This window comes from Adiantum capillus-veneris, chromosome 7, assembly GCF_014529385.1.
Source record: "Adiantum capillus-veneris isolate H3 chromosome 7, ASM1452938v2, whole genome shotgun sequence".
Classification (NCBI taxonomy): Eukaryota; Viridiplantae; Streptophyta; class Polypodiopsida; order Polypodiales; family Pteridaceae; genus Adiantum; species Adiantum capillus-veneris.
In genome coordinates this window covers 64,205,300-64,221,206 of record NC_140937.1, presented here as the reverse complement: position 1 = coordinate 64,221,206, position 15,907 = coordinate 64,205,300, and positions in this window count along the sequence as shown.

Genomic DNA, 15,907 nt, shown 5'->3' with positions numbered 1-15,907 from the left:
AATTTATGTGTGGTAGAGACATCTATCATGACCCTAACCCTTTTCCTATTTAGAAAGCTATACATTTTCACCAACTCATGAGGACCAAAACTTGATTTCCACATGCTAATTTTCAAACAATAATGATAATTCTTTGCCCTTTGTAACATTTCCATGAGTTTATAGTTTTTATTGCCAGTTATCAAAAGTGTCTAGTCCAAATGGATTTGCCTATCTTTATGACTCTTGACAAGACCTTTACCTTTTTCATCGTCATTTTTTCTTTTGTTCTTTGGAAAGTTCCATTGAGAATGGCTAGGTGACAAACAAGTGAAGCACATGTTTTCTTTTTTAGCCTTTGTAAAGTCCTCTAGGTTCACCGATTACAACTCTCTTTTGAAATAGTGGTTTACCCTCCTTATTGAATTACAATTTCCTTTTCCCCTTTAGGAAGGGCCGTAATACCCCCGTATCTATGGATTTGGGCTTATTATGAGTGGGATTAGAAGCAGTCAAGTGAGTATTAGCTTCATAAATTTGTGCAAAATCAAATTTCTTCCTCGAAAGTTTTAGGTGAACGCTTTCTCACCTCTCGCTTGAAGTGTCGATCTAATTCCCATATAAACACTCTTGTTTTGTGAGAGTCATCTATTCCCTGAAGCCTAAGGATTAGTTCTCTGAATTTTGCTATGTTAGTAAGCAAAGGCTGACCCCATTTCATATCTTTTTCCAAAGCATCCCAATTTAGCAAGACGAACAAACGTCTCCAAGCAAGAACTACGTCAGCAGGCAAGCTTTGTGGTTGAGAAGATCATATTAGGAGATCAAGTTTTAGGAGATTTCCCCTCAGAAGGTGGGAGCACTTCACGAAGAAAAAAGTGAAGGAAGAGAATTTCTAAAAAGGCCATGGAGAGATTGGATGCATGCAAGGATATGGCTACCACTTTTTTGGAGGAATTGGTAAAGTCCTCAGAACATGTAGTTTTTCAAGTGTTGATCGAGAACATTTATGAGATTCATATAAGATGATGCCCAATGTGCACGTGTCTAGATTTTGATAAGCAAGAAAAGAAAAAAAATGTTTTGTTTCATGTAAACACATGTACTATCTGTTTGAGCCCAAGGAAAACATGATCATCCATTGGCCAAGTTTTTTGCCAATGGATATTACTTTTATTTTGAGACAACCATGAAAGATTGCACCCCTCATTTAATTTACTTTTTGGCCCATTATGTGTTTGACCTGTCTGTACATGCAACTTTCTTGGTAGTCCACTTTGTATTTTGCCTTAGTGTTACCTGGGATTTTTGGAACAAGTGTAGTACCCCTTCTCTATAGATCTCTCGTGATTTATGACCCTTTTTTCCATGCAAGGTAGCACACATTGTATATTTTCTTAGTGCTACATGTGACTTTTGGAGTTTTGGAACGAGTGTAGTACCCCTTATCTATAGATCTTTTATGATTTGTAACTTTTTTACATGGGATTTCTTACTTGCAACCTTATTTGTTTTAGAACAACGTTGCTCTCTTCAGACATATTTTGTTCTTTTATGATGCACACATAGATGTCTTTACGTAGAGTGAGTTTTGAGATGCTATCTTCTAAGGTTTTGGGATATTAAAGGTGTTATCTCTTTAGGTTTTATACTTTTTCTATCTAAAGGGAAGACATATAGTTACTCTCTCTCTAGGTTTTGTACTCTCTCTCTCTCTCTCTCTCTCTCTCTCTCTCTCTCTCTCTCTCTCTCTCTCTCTCTCTCTCTCTCTCTCTCTCTCTCTCTCTCTCTCTCCATTTACAGCACTTGTATAGGGTCCTCTAATGATAGAAATAAACAACGAATAGCATTTGATAAACACTTGTTCAAAAAACTCAAAAAAAATTCAAATTGTTTAGAAATGAAAGACTTGCAAACTTAAAACACCCAATGAGATTGAAGAGTGATTTTTGAGATGCATTCAGAATTGCAAAAGTACAAGGAATAGACTAGAGGAGGAAAAAGCTAGTATTTTAGAACAATATCTCAAAGATTATTCTAGAGGAGAGTAGAAGTTTAGGACTTGGGAACGTAATCTCAGAAGACAAGTTACAATGGTTAGCAGAATGAAATTTTGATTAGTGCAGGTTTAGGAGAGATTAAGAGGAGGGGAGGGAGATTACACAGTGTCATATAGCTTAGCTTCCATGATGGGAAAAAGAGCAGAGAAATGCAAGCTAAGCTTCTTTGAATCCTACACATTTATTGAGCAGTGATCACGGCTTGTTAAGAGGCCAAGTTTAATGATTAATGTATGCCAGATGCGGCTTTAAAGGCCAACAAATGCCTTGATGATTCTAAACAGGAGTATTCTTAAAGTTAACACAAATGGGAGTTTATGATCTAGAATTGCATTGTGTAAAGTGCTCTACCGGACTCTCTTTGCGGCTCGTCGATTGGAGCTACGGTGAAAAAGTTATGGCAGATTGAAGTTTGAGTCAATTGCAGATTTGTATCAGATTGGGCAACTGCAGCTGAAGGGATAGAAATGAAGTGAATGCATGGGCCTAAAGTGCTCACTTTGTGGAGCACGTCAGTCTTTTCCAATCGGCAATCGGAGCTCTGGTTGCCAAGATATTAGTAGTTTAGTTTCCATGGGGGACCAATTCCGTACCACTCTGGTCGCCTTGGTTGTTGTTCCATCTGGGAGTTTTGAGCTTCAGCCAGGGCTTTGAATGCAGTAGAACAAGTTCTTGAGGAGAATCTTGTCTAGAATGTCATCACTTGCAGTGCATTGGTAGATGGGTGTGCTCGGAAGGCAAAAATGGAGCTCGACATTGCTAAGGTCAACAATTATGGAAGCTCGGTAATGCTTTGGCTGATGCCTATACCAAATGTGGTGCCTGTACGGAAGCACAATAGCTTTTTTGCAGATCTTCTTGTCTAAAATGTCATCTCTTCAATTTTCAATGATTGCAGGCAATGCCAAACTTAACTATGGTAAGGAGCTCTGGGCTATTTTCAACGTGTGAAGGGGATGCCTTGCGGCAAATGCAATCACTTATCCTTGCATCTTGCGGGCATGTGGAACTATTCGAGACTTTTTATGGGAATCAATAATTGACATTAATATTGCTAGCTTAGGACTGTGATGAGGATGTCGTGCTTAGCAATGCCTTGATTGTTATGTATGCCAAATGTGGTGCCGTACAGAAGCACATAGAGTTCTTGATGAGCTCTTTGTTTGAAATGTCATCTCATGGAGCGTATTGATTTTGGGATATGCCTAGCCCGACAGGGCTACTCGAGAAAGATGTTGTGCTTGGCAATTCTTTGGCCGATATGCATACCAAATGTGGTGCCACTACATGGAAAATTTTGCCCAATGAGGCACTAGGGCCACCCGCCCAAGGTGATAAACTAAAATGGACACCCTAAACTAAGGAGGGTTGTGCACAAACGAAAACAGAAATAAGGAGATGGCGGCACACAGCGAGCACGACGCAAGTAGGGGAAGAGGAGGTCGAGCCGGCCAACATAGGCATTGGATGAGGGCGTTCCAGAAACGAGAAGTCATCAACTCAGCGGGGTGCCCATATTCGGTGCTACTCCTGTCGTGTTTGACACTCCTCCCTAGACTATTGCCACATCATCAAGAACCATTTCCCGCACCTAGCAATGACGGCATCGTCGTTGGGGAAGGGGCTATTTTTAAAGAGGGGGTTATAAATAACGAGAATGAGGGAAGGATTACGTAAGGGGGATTCTAGGGGTGGAGTGCTTGAGCAAGGGAAGAGAGGAGAAAAGAGGAATTGCATGTTGATGGCAAGAAACGAAGAGAGGAGGGAAACGAAGAGTGGCGAAGAGCATGAGCAAGAAGAGGTCGTTCTCTCTCTCTCACCCTTGTTTAAAGCTCGCTATCTCTCTCTCGATTTCAAACGTTACAAAGGAAAGGAGGCAAGTATTCAACAGAAGGAGGACAGGACTCTCTCTCTTGTGCATGAGCAAGAAGAGGTCGCTCTCTCTCTTGTTCTCAGAGACAAGCAAGGATGGAGGATCTCTCAATCTTGACCTCGACTTGTATGCAAGATAGTTGAAGAGGGGGCTATCTCTCTCTCACCCTTGTTTAAAGCTCACTATCTCTCTCTTCATTTCAAAGGTTACAAAGGGAAGGAGGCAAGTATTCAGACAGAAGAAGAAGGAGAGGATTCTCTCTCTTGTGCAGGAGCAAGAAGAGGTCACTCTCTCTCATGTTCTCAGAGACAAGCAAGGACGAAGGATCTCTCGATCTTGACCTTCACTTGTATGCAAGATAGTTGAAGGCGCTTGAGTGGGAGAGCTCGGACAAGGGACGAAGGGCAAAAAGAAGTTTGAAACACATGAAGGCTTGATAAGCAAATTCAAGGGGAGGAGGGAGCTGGGAGAGGTCTATCTCTCTATCTCTCGACTAAGCAAGACAAGGAGGCACCAAGGGCAATCAGAGCAAGACATTCAGAGAAGAAGAGTGGGGCTTATTGTTGGAAATTGTGGCAGAAGAAAGTAGAGATAGAGACGGAGAGAGTTTTATTGAGGTCTATTAAAGCAAGGAAAGTTCGACATAAAAAGACAAAGTTTGCAGAATCCAAGGGGAGTTGAAGCAGGTAAAACAACAGGCATAGAGTTGATTGATGATACTAGTACATATTCTACCATAGTGTTGATTGATGGTAGAGATGCTATAAGTCAAAGAAAGGCTGAAATTAAGAGCAGGAGGACCATGGATTTGGGTATATCAAATTTACCAAATTTTGATATACCAGATTTTGAGGACCTGGTTAGGCAAGAGTATGTGTTTGAATATCTGCAAAATGTTGGTTTAGAGGGGGTGCAGACTCCTTCATTGACAAGTTGTTGTGACACACAGCTACCAAAGTGGAAAACTAATCTTGAATATGATGATGATGATTCAAAGGGGGTGCAAACTCCTTCTTTTGACAAGTTTGTGTGACCCAGAGATATCGATGTGGCAAACTAACCCTGAATTTCTTGATGATTCAAAGGGGGAGCAGACTTTTTCTTTTTCAAGAATTTGTGACACGGGGCTCACACTATGGTAGAATGATCATGAACTTGATGATGCTGATTCAGAGGGGGTGCATAATGAAGTGCAATCTCTTGGTGTTGAATATGATTGGTTTCATTGTGCCGATGATACAGACAAGGCTGAAGATGAAATTTTCAATGTGCATGCTGAACTTTATGCTACAGAAGTGCAAAGATATTTGGATGAGGGTGAAAGACTTAAAGAGCAGTGTACAGCAGATATATTTAATCTGCATGTCATATGTGGAAATCTTAGTTTACAGCATTCTGAGATGTGCAAGATGGAGGAACCTTCTAAAGCGATGAGCCTAGATCTTATGTGCTTATTCGACAAAGCTATGGAAGGATTCTCAAATACAGATGCTAAGGATACCAATCAATCTAGATTCATGCATGAGCAAGTTTGTGGTTGAGAAGACAATATTAGGAGATCAAGTTGTAGGAGATTTCCCCTCAAAAGGTGGGAGCAGTTCATAAAGAAAAAAGTAAAGGAAGAGAATTTCTAAAAAGTCCATGGAGAGATTGGATGCATGCAAGGATATGGCTACCACCTTTTTGGAGGAATTGGTAAAGTCCTCAGAACATGTAGTTTTTCAAGTGTTGATCGAGAACATTTATGAGATTCATATAAGATGATGCCCAAGGTGCACGTGTCTAGATTTTGATAAGCAAGAAAAGAAAAAAAATGTTTTGTTTCATGTAAACACATGTACTATGTGTACATTAAAGTGCTTGGACTCGAGCCCAAGGAAAACATGATCATCCATTGGCCAAGTTTCTTGCCAATGGATATTACTTTTATTTTGAGACAACCATGAAAGTCGATTGCACCCCTCATTTGATTTATTTTTTGGCCCATTATGTGTTTGACCTGTCTGCACATGCAACTTTCTTGGTAGTCCACTTTGTATTTTGGCTTAGTGTTACCTAGGATTTTTGGAACAAGTGTAGTACCCCTTATCTATAGATCTCTTGTGATTTATGACCTTTTTTTCCATGCAAGGTAGCACACATTGTATATTTTCTTAGTGCTACATGTGACTTTTGGAGTTTCGGAACGAAAGTAGTACCCCTTATCTATAGATCTTTTATGATTTGTAACTTTTTTACATGGGATTTCTTACTTGCAACCTTATTTGTTTTAGAACAACGTTTCTCTCTTCAAACATAAGAATTATTTTGTGCTTTTATGATGCACATATAGAATGAGTTTTGAGATGCTAACTTCTAAGGTTTTGGGATATTAAAGGTATTATCTCTCTAGGTTCTATACTTTTTCTATCTAAAGAGAGGACATTTAGTTACTCTCTCTCTAGGTTTTGTACTCTCTCTCTCTCTCTCTCTCTCTCTCCATTTACAAAACATTTATAGGGTCCTCTGATGATAGAAATAAACAATGAATAGCATTTGATAAAGACTTGTTCAAAAAACCCGAAAAAAAATTCAAATTGTTTAGCAATGAAAGACTTGGAAACTTAAAACACACAATGAGATTGAAGAGTGATTTTTGAGATGCATTTAGAACTGAAAAAGGAGAAGGAATAGATTAGAGGAGGAAAAGGATAGTATTTTAGAACAATATCTCAAAGATTATTCTAGAGGAGAGTAGAAGTTTAGGACTTGGGAATGTAATCTCAGAAGACAAGTTACAATGGTTAACAGAATTAAATTTTCATTAGTGCAAGTTTAGGAGAGATTAAGAGGAGGGGAGGGAGTGATTAAGAGGAGGCAAGGGAGATTACAGAGTGTCGTATAGATTAGCTTCCATGATGGGAAAAAGAGCAGAGAAATGCAAGCTAAGCTTCTTTGAATCCTACACATTTATTGAGGAGTGATCACGGCTTGTTAACAGGCCAAGTTTAATGATTAATGTATGCCAGATGCGGCTTTAAAGGGCCAACAAATGCCTTGATGATTCTAAACAGGAGTATGCTTAAAGTTAACACAAATGGGAGTTTATGATCTAGAATTGCATTGTGTAAACTGCTCTATCGGCCTGTCTTTATGGCTTGTCGATTGGAGCTACGGTGAAAAAGTTATGGCAGATTGAAGTTTGACTCAATTGCAGAGATGTATCAGATTGGGCAACTGCACATGAAGGGATAGAAATGAAGTGAATGCATGGGCCTAAAGTGCTCACTTTGTGGAGCACGTCAGTCTTTTCCAATCGGCAATCGAATCTCTCGTTGCCAAGATATTAGTAGTTTAGTTTCCATGGGGAGCCAATTCCGTACCACTCTGGTCGCCTTGGTTGTTGTTCCATATGGGAGTTTTGAGCTTCAGCCAGGGTTTTGAATGCAGTAGAACAAGTGCTTGAGGAGAATCTTGTCTAGAATGTCATCACTTGCAGTGCATTGGTAGATGGGTGTGCTCGGAAGGCAAAAATGGAGCTCGACATTGCTAAGGTCAACAATTATGGAAGCTCGGTAATGCTTTGGCTGATGCGTATACCAAATGTGGTGCCTATACGGAAGCACAATAGCTTTTTTGCAGAGCTTCTTGTGTAAAATGTGGTCTCTTGAATTTTCAATGATTGCGGGGAATGCCCAACTCGACTACGGTAAGGAGCTCTGGGCTATTTACGACGAGTGTGAAGGGGATGCCTTGCGGAAAATTCAATCACTTATCCTTGCATCTTGCAGGCATGTGGCACTATTCAAGACTTTTTACGGGCATCAATAATTCACATTAATATTGTTAGCTTTGGACTCTGATGAGAATGTCGTGCTTAGCAATGCCTTGATTGTTATGTATGCCAAATGTGGTGCCGTACAGAATCACATAAAGTTCTTAATGAGCTCTTTGTTTGAAATGTCATCTCATGGAGAGTATTGATTTTGGGATATGCCTAGCCCCACAGGGCTGCTCGAGAAAGATGTTGTGCTTGGCAATTCTTTGGCTGATATGCATACCAAATGTGGTGCCACTACATGGAAAATGTTGCCCAATGAGGCACTAGGGCCACCCGCCCACGGTGATAAATTAAAATGGACACCCTAAACTAAGGAGGGGTGTGGACAAAGGAAAACAAAAATGGGAAGATGGCGGCAGATAGCGAGCACGAGCGCAAGTAGGGGAAGAGGAGGTCGAGCCGGCCAACATAGGCATTGGATGAGGACGTTGCAGAAACAACAAGTCATCAACTCCACGGGGTGCCCATATTCAGTGCTACTCCTGCCGCGTTTGGCACTCCTCCTACTATTGCCACATCATCAATAACTATTTCCCGTGCCGATCAATGGCGGTGTCGTCGTTAGGGAAGGGGCTATTTTTAAAGAGGGGGTTATAAATAGCGAGAATGAGGGAAGGATTACGTAAGGGGGATTCTAGGGGTGGAGTACTTGAGCAAGGGAAGAGAGGAGAAAAGAGGAATTGCGTGATGAAGGCAAGAAACGAAGGAAGAGAGAAGGGAAACGAAGAGTGGCAAAGAGCATGACCAAGAAGAAGTCATTCTCTCTCTCTCTCACCCTTGTTTAAAGCTCACTATCTCTCTCTTGATTTCAAAGGTTACAAAGGAAAGGAGGCAAGTGTTCAACAGAAGAAGGAGGACAGGACTCTCTCTCTTGTGCATGAGCAAGAAGAGGTCGCTCTCTCTCTCTTGTTCTCGAAGACAATCAAGGACGGAGGATCTCTCAATCTCGACCTCGACTTGTATGCAAGATAGTTGAAGAGGGGGCTATCTCTCTCTCACCCTTGTCTAAATCTCGCTATCTCTCTCTTGATTTCAAAGGTTTCTAAGGGAAGGAGGCAAGTATTCTGACAGAAGAGGGAGGAGAGGATTCTCTCTCTTGTGCAGGAGCTAGAAGAGGTCGCTCTCTCTCTTGTTCTCAGAGAAGAGCAAGGACGAAGGATCTCTTGATCTTGACCTCGACTTGTATGCAAGATAGTTGAAGGCACTTGAGTGGGAGAGCTTGGACAAGGGAAGAAGGGCAAGAAGAAGTTTGAAGCACATGAAGGCTTGATAAGAAAGTTCAAGGGGAGGAGGGAGCTGGGAGAGCTCTATCTCTCTATCTCTCGACTAAGCAAGACAAGGAGGCACCAAGGGCAATCAGAGCAAGACATTCAGAGGAGAAGAGTGGGGCTTATTGTTGGTAATATGGCAGAAGAAAGTAGAGATAGAGACGGAGAGAGTTTTATTGAGGGCTATTAAAGCAAGGAAAGTTCGACATAAAAAGAGAAAGTTTGCAGAATCCAAGGGGCAGTTGAAGCAGGTAAAACGAAAGACAAAAATTTCCTTCACCATCATTAGTCTAAAGATTTATTAATCATCGTATTAAACCCCAAACTCGTTAACGACCTGGTTGATCTGTAAAGGGAGCTTAAACTCCTATTTACCAGTTAATCCAAGTGTTGGTGCTGCTAACATCCTGCCTTGGCTACTGATTAAATTGTACTAAAATCTTGAATTAATAATTGAAGATTACGGTGATTGCCAGAGCCATAGGCATCTGTTTTTTCTTGTTGTCTCTCACACCTCTCATAGCCAAAGGCCCGCCTTCTCGGCTCACATCTCGAACACATATCCCCCGACATATTTGGTGAACCCAACGCGAACCGAGCCGAGGTGGGAGGTACAGATGGAGAATTTAGAGCAGATGATGACGTTGATTGAAGAGTTAATTACAAATGGTTTTGATGATAAGTCAACATTTCAAATTTTTTTGAAAATGCTTCAATTGGTTCAAGGATGTCTGCTTGAAATGGAGACCATGAAAAAGAAGAATCAAATGGATGTAGCTTTAGATGCGGTATACGATGAGAGGTAAGTCTTTCATGGATATGATCCAGAGGGCTACCTAGAGTGCTATGAGTTGGAAACCAAGTTACCAGGGATACCAGGAGAGTTAATGATCAGATCTTTTGAGCAGTTAGTGAGTTCAAATTTGAAGGAGCAGATTCAAGAGGTTACCAAAGCCTACAATGAAAACTGGGAATACTTCAAACAATCTATTGTACAAGTAATTTATGATCATTATGCAAGCTATCAAGAACAAAGTTCAAGTCTACCAAACTACGTAGATATTCGAAGACAAGTACAATCAAAACTAGAAGCTGTGATTGATGAGTGTATTGTACAAGATTCTACCTTCTTACAGGATAATGATGAAGATATAGTTGAAGCTATGTATGAAAGCTGTGTTTAGCAGATGCCTTACATGAAGTAGAAGTCTTTGAGGGTGAGTCTCTATAGCCCAAGATACACAGGGTGAATTTTGCAAAGAACATGATACATGCAGTACATGAGGAAAAGAAATCACGGGATCAAAACAATGAATTGGCTAAAGCTCAAAAAGAAATTGTGCAGGTGAATGAGTGCAACCATATTCAAGTAGACATGCATGAAGATTCGGTTACAAATGGTACTTTTGCTACTGACTTAAAATTAGAGAAAAAAAAATTGGTATTGATTCTACCATAGAGTTGATTGATGATACTAGTACATATTCTACCATAGAGTTGATTGATGGTACATATGCTATAAGTCAAAGCAAGGCTGAAATTAAGAGTAGCAGGACCATGGGTTTGGGTATATCAAATTTACCGAATTTGGATATACCAGATTTTGAGGACCTGGTTAGGCAAGAGTATGTGTTTGAATATCTGCAAAATTTTGATTCAGAGGGGGTGCAGACTCCTTCATTGACAATTTGTTGTGACACACAACTACCAAAGTGGAAAACTAATCTTGAATATGATGATGATTCAGAGGGGGTGCAGACTCCTTCTTTTGACAAGTTTCTGTGACCGAGAGCTACTGATGTGGCAAACTGACCCTGAATTTCTTTATGATTCAGGGGGGGACAAGAATTCTTCTTAATCAAGATTTTGTGACACGTGGATCACACTATGGTAGAATGATCATGAACTTGATGATGTTGATTCAGAGGGGGTGCATAGTAAAGTGCAATCTCTTGGTGTTGAATATGATTGGTTTCATTGTGCCGATGATACAGACAGGGCTGTAGATGAAATTTTCAATGTGCATGTTGAAATTTATGCTACAGAAGTGCAAAGATATTTGGATGAGGGTGAAAGACTTAAAGCGGAGTGTACAGCAGATGTATTTAGTATGCATGTCATATGTGGAAATCTTAGTTTACAGCATCTTGAGATGTGCAGGATGGAGGAACCTTCTAAAGCGGTGGACCTAGATCTTATGTGCTTATTGGACGAAGATTTGGAAGTATTCTCAAATACAAATGCTAAGGATACCAATCAATCTAGATTCATGCATGAGCAAGTTTGTTTAGATGTAGCTAATGATGACCTTATGCAATTGTCGGATGATGCTCTACTTGATTTTGAGCCTCTACAAGATAGAGAATTCTTTTCTGATTCATCTTGCGAGCCTAATGACGAGAGTTTTGCCAAAGACTTGATGTATTCAGATATGCATAATTGGGAATCCAATACTAGTGAGAGTGAAGGTGCACTACGAATGCTTTTATCTGTGATGGATGATTGACAATTGGATGAGCGAGTTGCATAGGGGCTATGGCAGTACCTAGTGCTACCTGATGTTGTATGGGATCTGATGTTACTCTATGATGTAGGGGATGTTGAATTAGCTTTTGACATAGGAGGTGACAGACATATGCATGGTATGGGGAAATTGACTTATATGTCATATGATCCAGGTGGTTTTCATGAAGATTTATGGGTTAATTTATGTTTATGCTTTACTGACTAGAAATTCTTGTATTTTCGTTATGATCCTGGAGGATGGTGTAAATGTTTTTAAAGAAATGCTCACAGTGGGTCAAATGATTGGTTTCCCATTTAATCCTGGGGGCTACTGAAGTGTAAGTGCAGATTTGCAGAGTACCAGTTATCTATTGTAGCAGGTTGCATGGTACAATGTTTTGGTTTCTATCCTATGCTAAGTCAAAAGAGTTTCTGGTTACGTGTTGAATAATATTACATGGCTGGCTTCGAGTTGACTTCTTTGGACAATTGATGAAGTATCTTCACATCTTTTGAGTTGGTTCTACTACCTGAACTTGAAGTAAAGGAATTAACGGCCATTTCGTGTGCAGACAGAGTAAGGCATACTTGAGCTTGACAGGATTCCCAAAGCGAGCTTAATGGTCAAGCCGTGTGCATCATTAACTGGAGCACTTGAGTCTGGCGGGGTTCACTAAATAGGTTTTCTATAAATGAATGCTTTGGAGATACGGCAAATACGGTTCAAAGATTTCTGATGGGCAGCTACCTATGATAAATCTAGAACATTGTTGATAGGGTATAAGACTTATATTCTTTTTCATATTTTTATGAGTTACGTGAGTCTGATGATGGCAAAGAGCTTAAGGTACCTATAGCAACTGCAAATTAAAGTGCAATTGGAATAGTTCGGAGCATGTGCAGGTTTAGAGGGGGTGGATGTCATGCAGCTCCGCTTCCATGTTGGAAAAAAGAGCAGAGAAATGCAATCTAAGCTTCTTTGAACCCTACACATTCATTGAGCAGTGGTTGGGGCTTGTTAACAGGCCAAGTTTAATGAATGCATGCCATATGCGGCTTTAAAGGGTCAACAGATGCCTTGATGATGCTAAATAGGAGTATTCTTAAAGAGAGCACAGATGGGAGATTATGATCTAGAACTGTAGTGCTTGAAGTGCTCTACCGGTCTGTCTTTACAGCTCGTCGATTGGAGCTACGATGAAAAAGCTATGGCAGATTCAAGTTTAAGTCAATTGCACATCCGTACCAGATTGGGCAACTGTAGCTAAAGGGACAGAAATGAAATGAATGCATTGGCCTAAAGTGCTCACTTTGTGGAGCACGTCAGTCTTTTCAGATCGGCAATCGGAGCTCTCGTTGCCAAGATATTAGTAGTTTAGTTTCCACGGGGGGCCAATTCCGTACCACTCTGGTCGCCTTGGTTGTTGTTCCAGCTGGGAATTTTGAGCTTCAGCCAGGGTTTTGAATGCAGTAGAACAAGTGCTTGAGGAGAATCTTGTCTAGAATGTCATCACTTGCATTGCATTGGTAGATCGGTCTACTCGGAAGGCAAAAATGGAGCTCGACATTGCTTAAGTCAACAATTATGTAATCTTGGTAATGCTTTGGTATACGCATCCTGTGTGGTAAGGAGCTCTAGTCTATTTTCATTGAGTGCGAAGGGGATGCCTTCTGGTGAATGCAATCACTTATCCTTGCATCTTGCGGATATGTGGCACTATTCAAGACTTTTTACGGGCATCAATAATTCACGTTGATATTATTAGTCCAGGACTGCGATGAGAATGTTGAGCTTAGCAAAGGCTTGATTGTTATGTATGCCAAATGTGGTGCCGTACGAAAGCACATAAAGTTCTTGATGAGCTCTTTGTCTGAAATGTCATCACATGGAGTGTATTGATTGTGAGATATGCCTAGCCCGGCAGGGACTACTTGAGAAAGATGTTGTGCTTGGCAATGCTTTGGTCGATATGCACACCAAATGTGGTACCAATACATGGAAAATGTTGCCCAATCAGGCACTAGGGCCACCTGCCCAAGGTGATAAACTAAATGGCCACCCTAAACTAAGAAGGGGTGTGGACAAAGGAAAAAAGAAATGGGGAGATGGTGGCAGACAACAAGCAAGCGCAAGCAGGGGAAGAGGAGGTCGTGCCGGCCAACACAAGCATCGGATGAGGGCCCGTAGAAACGAGAAGTCGTCAGCTTAGCAGGGCGCCCATATTTGGTGCTGAGTAGCGTTAAATGGTAACCTTGCATTTGCACTACATTTCTACTCAAATGTATATATTTTTTATCAAAGTTTTAACCTAGTGTTCATTCTCTCTTTCCGTAATAGCTTTTTTCCATACGAACACCTTACCCTTCTTAGATCTTTATGCATTTACATCATATTTCTCTCTTCATGCTAAATGTAAATAGTAAACTTAATTCTACTCTCCTAGTTTTTTATTGTATATTCTTTTAACTAATTACCTTTACTAATTTAAATAGCTATCTACATCCCATAATTTGTAAATAAATAATTTATGGGCACTTATCTTACCCATCTTCTCTCAAGGGTAGGGTTAACCTTGTAGGCCTTCCCTTCCCCACCACTATGTGACCCAAGTCTTGGATCATTTACTTGTGTTGGTCAAAAAATCTTAAATATAATGTATATCCCCAATAAATCAAACTTTATTGGAGCCTACCTCATTTGTTTAAGGTGGATTCCCTTTTGAAAAAAGCATGCTACACCTTGGATGCATGCTAAAGGTCTTCATCATTGTGGGAGTAGATTACATGACACGATGGGCGGAGGCAGCAAGCACAACACGAATTACAGCCGAGGAGGTATCAAAATTTATCTTTGATCACATATGCAGTAGATTCGGCACACCATTAGAGATTTTGTCAGATCGTGGTCCAGGGTTTAGATCAGAGCTCCTAGATAATCTTTTGACAAAGTTAAAAGTCAAACATTTGCATTCTACACCTTACTACCCTCAGTGCAATGGGTTGGTTGAAAAGGTGAATGGAATGATATGTAAACTCATTTCTAAGCAGGTTGCAGATCGACCAAATGACTGGGATCGTCATTTGACCGCATCTCTATGGGCATACAGAACATCTTTCAAGGTATCCACTCAATTCACTCCTTTTCATTTGGTATATGGACAGGAGGCACTCCTTCCTATTGAGGTGGAGATTGCAAGCCTACGCATTCTCTCACGGGGAGCAAAGAGGCCAAAAGAAGCTTTGCAGGAAATAATTTTAGATCTTCAACGACTTGAGCTTGATAGAGAAGAGTCCATCGACTATTACATTGCCCAAGCCACAAGCCAAAGGGACAAAATCAACATGAAGCTCGAGGGGAAAGGATTGAAGGAAGGTATGTTGGTTCTTCACTATGATAACCGACTTGATACTCGACTTGACAAAAAGTTTTTGCAAAGATAAGAGGGACCTTTCATGATAAAAACAAAGTTTCGGAATGGTAGTACAGATTAGCAGATTTATCAGGAAAACTCCACAAGACCAGAGTCAATGGATGGAGATTAAAGCCCTACTTTCAACGTATCAATCCGTTGATAGGAAGTCATCTACCTACATCGTCTAAGCTCCAAATTGGCATGGCTCCCTTCGGCTTGGCAAATGCTCCACCTATTTTTAAAGCTTTGATGTGCAAAGAAGAACCAGCCTTGGAATCTCAACATACCCAAGGCAACCTTCCCATCTCCGATTTATGGGATTGAGGTAATGAAAAGCAGGTCTAATGGAGTAAAAGAGTGTATATCACTCCTCCTTTTTTTAGAAAAATAAGAAAAAGAAAAAAAAGAAGAAAAAAAGAAAAGAAAAAGGAAAAAACTCTTTTGTTTCATTTAGGAGCATGAATGATCCTAGATGAAGGGGGAGGGCTAATATGAGTAGCGTTAAATGGTAACCTTGCATTTGCACTACATTTCTACTCAAAAGTATATATTTTTTATCAAAGTTTTAACCTAGTGTTCATTCTCTCTTTTCGTAATAGCCTTTTTCCATACGAACACCTTACCCTTCTTAGATCTTTATGCATTTACATCATATTTCTCTCTTCATGCTAAATGTAAATAGTAAACTTAATTCTACTCTCCTAGTTTTTTACTGTATATTCTTTTAACTAATTACCTTTACTAAGTTAAATAGCTATCTACATCCCATAATTTGTAAATAAATAATTTATGGGCACTTATGTTACCCATCTTCTCTCAAGGGTAGGGTTAACCTTGTAGGCCTTCCCTTCCCCACCACTATGTGACCCAAGTCTTGGATCATTTACTTGTGTTGGTCAACAAATCTTAAATATAATGTATATCCCCAATAAATCAAACTTTATTGGATCCTACATCATTTGTTTAAGGTGGATTCCCTTTTGAAAAAA